Source organism: Solanum pennellii, chromosome 5 (assembly GCF_001406875.1).
Source record: "Solanum pennellii chromosome 5, SPENNV200".
Taxonomy (NCBI): Eukaryota; Viridiplantae; Streptophyta; class Magnoliopsida; order Solanales; family Solanaceae; genus Solanum; species Solanum pennellii.
The window spans coordinates 10,405,568-10,417,266 of NC_028641.1; the positions used below are offsets into that span (position 1 = coordinate 10,405,568).

Consider the following 11,699-nt stretch of genomic DNA (forward strand, 5'->3'; position numbering starts at 1 on the left):
AAAACATTATCTCTATTCATCATGTAACTCATCAAACACAATAAAAACAATGACAATTTTATATCTATCATGCAACTCATCCAGCACATTCAAAATCATGATAATTTTGTATAATGTTCATCATATAATCCATCAAGCGCATTGAAAATAACAACAATTTTATATTCATCATGTAACTCATCAAATATATTGAAAATAATGACAATTTTATATGTATCATGTAACTCATCAAACACTTAAAAATTAACGATTATTGTATATTCATTAGGCTACTTATCAATTACATTGAAAATAATGATAATTTCGCATTCATCATGTAGTATTATACACCTTGAAAACAATAGAATTTCATATTCATCAAGTACATTCAAAATAACCAAATTTTATATTCATCATGTAACTCATCAAGCACATTGAAAATAACAATAATTTTATATTCATTGTGTAATCATCAAGCACATTGAAATTAGCGATAATTATATATCCAATATGTAACTAACTAAGCAAATTAAAAAATGACAATTTTATATTCATCATGAAACTCAACAAACACATAAAAAATAAGGATATTTTTATAGCAAATCAGAGTCCATGTAATTTCTGTCAATATTTTATATTTTCTAATCAAAATACATAATGAACTCCAATCTACAACAAAAGAACGTTTGACTAATATAATGAAATATTTTTACAAAAAAAACCATATCAAATAATATAGTAGAAACAATTTGCTCTGCAGAACATTTGGTCATTATAGTGAAATATTGATATAGAAGAGGCAGAACAAGACCGACCATTCAGCCTTATTATTTGTCGTATCTTCAGCCAATTGCACCAAGTCCTTGGATCCCGAAAAAGAAGCATTAGAACCTCAAAAGAAAAGCTTGGTCTACTAAATCTCTGATTGGTGTATTTGCAACTAGCTAAAACGATCAGGAAAACTAGAAAAGTTTTGTGCAATATATGCACATCTTCTCTTCATCCTCATCTTCTTCCACTCGCTTGTGGAATCCAGTCATCCTCATGGTAGCCATGTATCCCTAGGGAAGTTATTGTCTAAGATTTCCCTAGTGATGACAAAGGGCCACAATTTGCAAACAGGACTGAAATTGAGATAATCTTCAATCAGATCTATGTGTCTAACTAGTAAAACCAATAGATCATGTTGAAGATCCGATCAATCAGCCCTATTACAATATGAAGCCCTAGCTAACAAAAGGATTAAACTAAACCTTCATTTTGAAACATACCTGAATTGGAAATGAGCTATTTAAATAGTATCAAGGTGACAATGGCCTTAGCCAATCTACGAGTCACTAATGGAACTCCTTGGTAGACCCCTAAAAAGAAAGAGAAAAGGGGTCCTACTTGTTTTTACAAAAAATCAAGGGATTCATCAGCAAACTGATTTACTTGGGGAGGAAGATTTTCCTTTTCTTCCATGGTAGATCTGCAAAACAGCACAAATGAATCAGGAAGATGAATGAGGCAGATGAATGGTTCCTTAGGGTTTTATAATTGAAACAATTACTAGGATGGTCCCTTTTCAAGATTTTTTTAGTCAAAATTAACCTGTATTTAAAGGATATGTTCATTTTAATCTTTTAAATATAATCATATGCATATTTACTCCCCCATCTTTGTTAAACAAACACAAAGGACCTAAAACCAATAATGACACAAAAAAACAAATGACAAAACCAACCAACTCAGCTGATTTGATCCAGTACTAAAATAAGAGGGCTGCACCATTCGGGTCCCTTTTCAGCCCATTTTTGATTCTGCTTCATTTGTATACAGTAAATGTATAGGGGTGTATATCGGCTACTTCACAGGGTATTCAAAAAGTGTATATCAGTGTATATAAACTTGTATATCAACTCCATTTCCTATATTTCAGCTTCCATCTGCCATGTATTTGATCAAGATTGACTCGATGGCGGTTTTGGGTTTCAATCCAACTCCAACTGCAAGGGAAGAGTCTCGTGGACTCAAGGAAACTATCCATACAAAAAGAAATACAACAAAGATTAATATTCATACTTAAAGGGCGATCCATGAATTATCTTTACAAAATTCGCAACTGTATATATAATAATATAATTAAAAAAAAGGAGTTGAAGGAAAAAAGAAAATCACCAGTTGGTCACTCAAAACAATACTAAATATGCTAAAATCATGCTTGCGCTATAAAACTAAATATGCTAAAAGCATGCTTAGACTAAAACATATAATAGATGTATTCAAACAAACCAAAGTTCCACTTGAAGAATTGAAACTTCACAAGAGAATAAGGCAACAAACGGAGGCATGAGAACAAAACAGAGGCAACCATGAGCTCATTCATTCTTAACAATAACAACACATTAGAGGAAGATATGAACTAATTGAAATATTATAAGAAAGATTCATTTTTTTTTCACAGTAAGGCTACAGTAAGACATGTTAGATTTGTTTTATTTAAGAAAACACATGAGAATTATGAGAAACAAATGACAAAATGCATTCTCCATTCACGGCAAACACATAGATATAACTCCAACATCAAACCCAAACAAAAGATGAAAGAAAAAAAATGATCAAAAACTACTAAACTTGCACTTGAACCATCAAACTATTTTAAGCAAAACGAGTAAGAGGTTCAACTAACTTCCTCAAAATAGAATAAAATGAACCAACAGTAAGGAGACTCAAACTTCATCTTCAACAACTAAAGAGAGACATAAACTAAGACATTAAATTGAGCAATTATTGGACATTAACATAGAACCAAGATGAATCAGATGCATTCACGAGAGGGAAAGAGAAACAAACAGAAAGCTTCAGTTCTCAAACGAAATGCCAAATAAAAAAAAGTTAAAGATAAAATGAAGATTACCTTTTCCGGGAAGCAAAATGAGATGAGAACGAGTTGAAGGGAGCTATACCACCACCACCACCGCAACTGAGAATCCGACGAACTCTAAGCACTGAAAGAGAAATCAAACTCAAAACTAAACTCCAAACTCCGATCGTTCAGAGTCTATCCCTATATATTTTGTATATGACTTTACGCACCTTGTTATCTTACGGTATATTTTTTGTTTCCAATGTAAGCTAGCTTTCTTTTATTTTTTCCCCAAACTTATCTTTTGTTTTTCCATTTTTTCTACCAAATGTTCCTATACTTCCACTTTGTTTCTTGCCAAAAAAAAAATTCTCAACCCTTAACAATGAGGATGAGGGGGTTTATATAGATGAGAAGATGAGGCCGAATGGGGGTGGGGGAATCGAGTAAAGCAAAGGGGTGAATTCGAAATTCAAAATTCGAATTCCCTCTATGAGATAAGGTTGAGGAGATGTAAATCGTACTCTTCTCAACGGATAGAGAATGGCGTCCGCCCGATTTTTGAGTGAAGGACGAAGGAAAACACGATCTTCTGGATCACGATGGGCTACATTTTGGTTGGGTTCTGCTTCACGAAGAAGAAGATGCATTGCTGCAATTGTGTTCCGGGAATGTTTCAATCGATGATGTATTGTATTTTGTGAGAAAATTGGAAATGGGGTTGGCACGAGTCGATTGGAATGGACGCTGGCTGAAATAAAGGACCAAAACTTTGGTTTCTAAATGGGTTGTTAGGCTATAATTACAATAGAATAATTGATAAGGAAAACTACATCATTAGACATACTTAACTACCATATATACATATATTATCTATAGTTTAAAAATATTACTTATAATACCACTTTTTTATAATTATAGCATATATTTTTAAAAATTAAATCCGATACACAATCCCTCAAATATGATATTAGATAATTAACTTAGAATTTAAACTCCTTAATTAAAAGTACATACATTAGCAATTCAACCTCCCCCACCCACCATTTTTTCTCTCTTCCTTCATTTTCTCAACATATAAATTCTTCATAATATCTATCAAAAACTATTTTGGTTTATTTTTAGATTGTTTTTTTAAAAAAAGTCTCCCTTCATTTTCGTTGCAGGATGCATGCACAACCACAACCACGGTATTATGCCGATCGGAAATCATGCTTTGGGCACACGATACTGAATACTTAGAACAGAACTCATGCCTATTTCTGTTAGCATCGTAACCATGATGGATTCACTATTGAAGCAGACTACTTGTGGCTTCTTAACAAATACTGAAAATTTGAGAAATCCTCTGTAACTTATTTCAAGTCCCTTAATTGCGTTACCGAAAATAGTCTTGTTAGCAGTGTAATAGTTTAGGAACGACCCTTTGAAATTAATTAATACATGTATATCATTTTTAATTCAAATTAATAGCGCGTATCTCGATTTTTAAAGCTGTTGGATACACATATCTCACCTTTTACGATAAATATATCTCGCAATCATAATTTGTTTCTAAGATTTTTGTTTCAGTTGCATTTTATATTTAGATCCACATAATCATACGTATATACTTATTATGTATCTGAGATACATGTTTTTTAATATATTGTATGAAATTAATACTTGATACATCAAATTGATACTAGATACGTGAAATTAAAACATGACACATATAACAAATACACGAAAATAATACTAGATACTTCTACGAAACATATGAATCTACTTATATAATGCTCAGGTATAGCATTTAGTTTGTTAGATACATCATATATTAATAATAGATATATCAAATAAATAAATTTAATATCTTAAGAGTATTAAATGAAATTAATCAAATTACATGACCAAGATATACATGCTTTTGTTTAAGACTAATAATACAATGAATTTATTATTTCAAAGGATAATTTTGAAATAATAATTTGAAATTAATTAGATATAGATACACTCCTTGATTTTCGCCTTATAATAAGGTATTTGATTGATTTAAATTTTCTGAATTAATTATTCATGTATTATGAAAATCGTTAATTACTCATCTAATTGAGGAAATCGGTTACAACCTATTGATTCACACAAATAAAATACGTATCTCAGTTTAGAATTCGGTAGATACATGTATCTCCGGATCCAATCTCATGTATCCTTACTTCCTAAGTATGAAAATATGTTAGAGGAAGTAATATTTGAGACTATCGGGAATATTAGTAATTAGAACCTAAACTAGTGGGATTTATGTAGTTTTCTCAATTAATAATTTAGCTAAATGAATTAAAGACGTAACCAAAATAATTGATTTTCACAGATTCGACTAGGATTCAAATAGGACGAATTAATATTAATTAATTAACGAGCTTTTTAATCTTAACGAAATAAAATGATAAACCTAATTCTAATCTAATGATTCAAAAAATATAAACATATTTTAAGCTAAACTAAGTTAATAAAATTCTTACCAAAATTAAAATCTTTTTTAGATGATTTATCAAAATATTTATAAAATATATTAATTATATACAAAAATTACATAAAACCTATATATTAGTAAAACAATTATATAAATGACAAAATTACCTTAAAAATAACTTGAAAGATATTATGAATTTCATAAAATTAATTATTTCAGATCGTTCGAAATTCAAGAAGATCGATGAATCAATTTCTATTGGGGAGGGTCAAAATTGGGTGTCAACACTGCCAATGGGCTTATTTGTCTTTGCAATCACAAATGGGAGATGTATATATGGAATCCCACCATTAACAAGTCAATGAAATTACACAATTCTCCTTGGGGTACCTATTTCTATACTAAATATGGTTTTGGATACGATGACTCATGTAACGATTATAAAGATCTTTTTATTGATCATTATCATAATTTTTGAAATGATGAGGCATCCAACATGGTGATTGTCGTCAATATTTACGGATTGAGAACTGAATTCTTGGAAAACACTCCATGACAAGCTTCAGGGGAATTTTCTAATAAATCATTCGGATAATTTTGTCAATGGGAAGCTTTATTGGATTGCATCTACGGGTATTGATGATGATGATGCACGCAACATCATTTCTTTTGATGTAGCAAACAAGACATGGGGAAGCTTGGAGATTTCCATTTGTGGAGAAGACAATTGTAATAACAAACTGTGAGTGGTGGAAAATGACCTCTCTTTGCTTTATACTTGTCATATATGTACTACTATTTCTGATGTTTGAATTTTAAAAGACTGCAAATGTATATGTCATGGTCAAAATCGTTTACCATTGAATACCCTAAATATAGTGTGTTATATATGTTTTCTTCCCCCAATTTCACATTTTCTATACACTTTCGCCAGACAAATAAGGGGGACATTACACTTTCGATCGGCCATTGATCATGTTATTTGATAGTTCAACTAAAAAACTAGATCTCATTGTTGTTGTTGGGGGATACAATCCTGCAGAAAGCATTGCTAATCCCCTAAAGATATCCGTCAAGAATTCTTCTTTCTTTTGTTGGTATGTTCCTTTTGCACTTCTTTTTTCTGTTAAATATAGGACGAGACGTTAAATATGTTTTTTTCTTGAAGTAATTGTAAGCATTTCTCCTTATTATTAAACTAGTTTACAGATACGTGTGTTGCGCGTAGTCCTTTATCGTCGATTATTATAGTACTGTTTGTATTCTACAGCAATAAATCATTAACAATATAAATGTTTCAAAAGAATTTTTTTGAATTATTAATGGTTCAAAATTGTACAAAGATAATTTATCATCAGAGATAGATCTCAATTTAGAAATATGTTGATGTGATCTGCTACATCTTTCACCAATGTCGTGTGAGTGTGTATATAGCATCCTTCAATTCTTGTGTAGGTAGAAGGATAGTTCCGAATGATAGTTAAGTCGAGGAATGCACATTAAAGAAGTTAAAAGGAATACACATAAGCAAAGAAGACATATCAAATAACAAGGAGAGTATATAACATACCAGTCAGGGTTCCGATACAACCTCAGCTCATCACTACAAATATACTTATTGTAAATCCACACATGGAGACACAATAACAAGAAAACAGTATGCTAAAATTAGTATTCTGATGAACTAGTAGGTGAACTTTTAAAGTTTTATGTACTAAAACTGTAAGAAGATATTTACACGAGTATCTCACTTATAAGGTAATAATTATACAAGTATATATGATAAGTAGATCCACATCTTGTTGATTATAATAAATGACATTATTTTCTCACTTTGTAACCTAATTTAATAAAGGAAAAAGGTAGTACCCCTAAACTATGACCTAAATCCCAGAGACACACCTTAACTAACCTAAGCTCCTATTACCCCCTCTCCCCAAACCCCTTTTTTGTATTTTTATGCAACTTCTTAGCTTATGTGGAATCCAAATATCTCCCACGCGGCCCAATTGCGTGGAGTCACGTATTGTGCCACATAAGACAAAAGGTGTACAAAATTACAAAAAAAAATCAGGGGGTAATAGGACCTTAGTTTAGTTAAGGTATGTCTGTGAGGTTTCAGATATAGTCTGGGGGGTTCATAGTCTAGGGGTACTTGTGCATTATCCCTTTTAATAAATGATATTTACACAAGTATGTCAAATATGGGTAAGTTCAAGTTTTTTCTTTTGTGCATATGCATATATTGAAGTTTTTCTTTCCTTAATCTCGTATTCTCATTCAAATTGTTAGTACTTTCATCACAATGTTTGTCAAAATAAAACAAAATTCGGTAATTAATTCACCAAAGAAATAAAAAGAAAGAAAACAATTGTCACTAAGAGAAATTAACAGTTTAAGACAACAATTTATGTCATTTAGCTTGAACTTTGAAAAACAATATACTACAATCTAGTACTCCTTAACTTTTATTACATGTAAATAGTGACAGCATAAAAAGGAGGAACGCTTATAAGGTTACATATAATACAAGCAAATATGATTAGAGATTCATATGCATATTCATCGTTTACTTTAATGGCTGTTGTGGCATCATATGTACATGGTTGCATGACCACCAACACTTCAACAATAACACTATATCTAGTGTAGTTCCAAAAGCGAGGATCTGAGAAGTATATAATGTACACAGACCTTATATGAGATTTTGTTATTGATAGCCCCCACAGTAGAAATGTACATCAACCTAAAATTTCATCCTCTAGAGACTTGCAACAATTAAATTATGTTGAGTACTCATACAACTTCTCACTATTAGAGTTAACTATAACTGCTACATTCACATAGCCTGCAATAGCTCAATATTGAACTTGAGGCTACAATACTCGTAGAACTTTCCATTATGGGAGTTGTACTCTTTGTTATAACGTGATAAATTGAAATTAATATTTACGAATTTTCAGGATTTGAGATTAAAGAGAGCCATGATATTTGAAACAAACAAGAATTGCAACCATGAATTCAAATGAGTATCTCCATTTTAATTTCTTCAAAAAGTTGTTTTCCCATTTTTGAAGCTCTAGGTCCACCATTGCGGTGAATTTTGCAGTTTGGGATAATAATGTCCTTTGCGGCTTCTTCAGGGTTTATATTTGAAACAATTGCATAGGAGGGACACTTTTCAAGAGTATTTAACCAGTCAAAGTTGTCCCTTATTTATTGAAATAAGTTTATTTTTGTCTTTTAAATATTAATTTAAGGGTTTTTAGTTAATAGTAAATATCTTTGAAGAAGGGAATAACATCTGTAGTTGTTGATCAATAAAAGTTCATGGTTGTCAACAGAGCACAAAACTTCACCAAAGGAAAGTTACGAATATATAACCTTCGGCCAATAAATTTACCAACATGGCTGAATATTTTGATCTCTTTAAAGAGATTCAAGCTTGGTGCTTCATAATTTTCATCAATTCAGTAGTGTGACTCTTGATTTGTTCCCTCCATGATAAACAGTCCAACAACGCCAAATAACTCAAAAAGTTCCGAACTAGTTGAAGAGCTCAAAGCGATCTACCAAAAGAATAACTTCATTCAATATAATTACTCTCTTTTACAGTGAATTAATTGAAGATTTAGAATATATTTCTATCTCAACACTCTTTTTGACTACCCAACCATGGACTCAAGAAGACAAGAACGTCTTCTCAAGGGTCGTGATATATAGACAATTTGCTTGTATGATAAAAGAATTGTGCTAAACCCAACAAGAATAAGATCATTAAACAAATTGTAGGTCTGTGGTGCTGGCTTCAAGAGAGATACCAAAACAGTACCATCCAAATTTACATAAATAAAGATCTCATCACGCAACTTACAAGATATGTATGTTGAGGTCGAACACACAGATAGCCCCTCAAATTTATCACAATTTATTTTTACATTTAGACACTTTGATTGTGACCAGAGACTATTGGTCCGATATTCTCTATTTAAAAAAATGTAGAAAACCCTTTGCATAAAAAAGAACAAATCTTTATGCAAATTATAAAAGGAAATTGCGACGCATAAATTGGGATCTACCATTCCCTCTATCTCAATTTATGCATCTTACTTCCTTTTATAACCGATCTAAAAAGGAATGCTACACAAAAGTTGTATTTAATATTTAGTTGTTGTTGTTGATATCTCCGTTGAAAATTTGAGTGTAAAGTAAATTACTTCTACTAGTTATTAGATGTGGTTACCATTATTATTCCCCCTCTTTTACACCTAATTTCAGGAGGGATTCCAATTGAATTTCTTTTGTGAAACATCATGTTGTATAAAGAAGGTAAGACTTTTTTTTCTATACATGTAAATAAACTTATTAATCCCTTCATATGAGTTGAAGTTTTTAGTGCACGAGAGTGATAAAAGGTGCTAAGCCAACTACCCAAACTTGTACGTTACTTACCTAAGAAAGTTTTAAGTTTTATATACTAAAACCTGCTTTAAAAATTGTTTACACAAGTAGATTGTCACTTATAAGGTACTAGTTTTGGGGAACGTGCATTGCATATTTATCCCAATATACTTCATATATATTTTGATTGCAAATAGCATATATTATGTCCTTCAAATCTACTGATATTTACTAAAATAAATCCATAAGTTTTACAATAGAAAGCATATTTTTCCTTATAAAAAGGATACATCCTTCATCATAAAATTGACTAAAAATGCATTTATTACTATATAAATACAATATTCAAATATAAATTCCCAATAATAACCACGACAAAACAATCGAGATTTGTACAATGACAGCAAATAAGAAACATAAACATTAAACAAAACTAATAAAAAGAGATGAGAGGAGACCATAGAGATTTTTCCTTTTTAAATTTTTTTTTAAGTGTGTATAACATTGTATCAAATGTCACTATTTATAGGATAGGATTGAGGAACACAAAGTGGTGTCATGAATATGACCAGCATTTAAAATGCGGTGGCGTGAGGTGGCGCTTTTACTTAGCATAAGGCGAAAAAGAAGTAATCGGAAAGGGCAAGAAAGGGGAGAAAGAAAAGAAATGAGAGTTTGAGAGTAAAAAGAAATGAGGGTTGGTGAATAGAAAGAATAAAAGAAATGGGGAGGGGTGGGGTGGGAAAGAAGAAAGAACGGAAAAAATTTGATTTTTATTTTTGATATTTTTATTAAATTTTTGAAAAGAAATTTTCTTTTTTTAATCTAAAATTTGATCTTTCACGATCCTTCTACGCGTGACATCAGGCATTTATGTTAACTCAATAATTAAGTTGTCATATAAGCTTGGTCAATGGTCGGAAGGGCTTATAACATAGAGTTTCATCAAGCTTAAGGGTTCAGTTGACAAATAGTCAAGTAAAAGTGACCAAAATACAAACGAACACAAGTAGAAGGGTCCATAGTTAAAAACTAATAAGTATCATTCATTTATTCAAGATTTACGAGGGTCGGATCAACAATGTTAACTAAAACAATTATCACATAATTTTTATAAGATATGTTGGAAGAGCACTGAGCATTAGACTTTGGCGTATAGTCCGGCGCTTAGGGCGTAAGTCTTACAGAACTATGTCTCACAGTTGAGTCTCAAGGCAATATGCAAGAGCCCACCCAAGGGTGAGTTCCAACAGAGTCTTTTATAACACTGAATATGACGTTAATCCATTTAATACTATGGACGAGAGGTAGGAGTAGAAAACCATAATGAATATAATTAGTGGGAGTTACATATATTTATATCATAGAGAGTTAGTGGTAATAAAATTTATGTAAATGTAATTCTCATTGGCACAAATATTTAGATATATAAAAAAAGAACATGATATAGATCTGTATGATTTTTTTTATGAAGGAAAAATTTATCATTATATTCCCAATTGGAAGAAGAACAAAACAAAAAAATCATAATTTTTCTCCAGTATGAAATTAATACAAAGAATACATATTCAAGAGACTTTATGGTGATTGATTCATGTACTAATATGATGATTTACTATTTAATATTTAATATTTAAATTATTAAATATTTTATAATATTTAAGTAAACTAACATGTCATCATAGATATGTAAACATTATTTATACTACTAGTATATATATGTTAAACCAATTTCAAAATCACTAAAAGAGCAAAATGCGACAGGATTCATGTTTATGGATACTCATTTAAAATGTAATATAGCAAAATCTCAACATTTAGGGTGTTTTGTATGAAGGAAAACATTTTCCTTTCAATTTTCTCATGTTTGGTTGGGTCAAATGTTTTTAAAAAATTTTCAAAATGAACTCATTTTCCTCAAATTTAAGGAACATGATTTCCCTTCAAAATTTAAGAAAAACATTTTCCAAACTCTCTTCCAACCTCCCCCCTACTAGCCCCCTACCAGCCTCCACCCAC

The 11,699-nt window shown here is 31.0% G+C and overlaps 1 long non-coding RNA gene and 1 pseudogene across 1 annotated transcript; one reads left to right on the forward strand and one right to left on the reverse strand.

Annotated features, from left to right (window-relative positions):
• Positions 1-654: 654 nt before the first annotated feature.
• LOC114077381 lies at positions 655-3,507 on the reverse strand. The gene is made up of 3 exons (XR_003578690.1): positions 2,879-3,507; positions 1,706-2,000; positions 655-1,450 (listed from the first exon to the last, which is right to left on the reverse strand). It is a non-coding gene; the product is annotated as an uncharacterized LOC114077381 (long non-coding RNA).
• Positions 3,508-5,039: 1,532 nt separating this feature from the next.
• Positions 5,040-8,274, forward strand: LOC107019294 (annotated as a pseudogene).
• Positions 8,275-11,699: the final 3,425 nt, after the last annotated feature.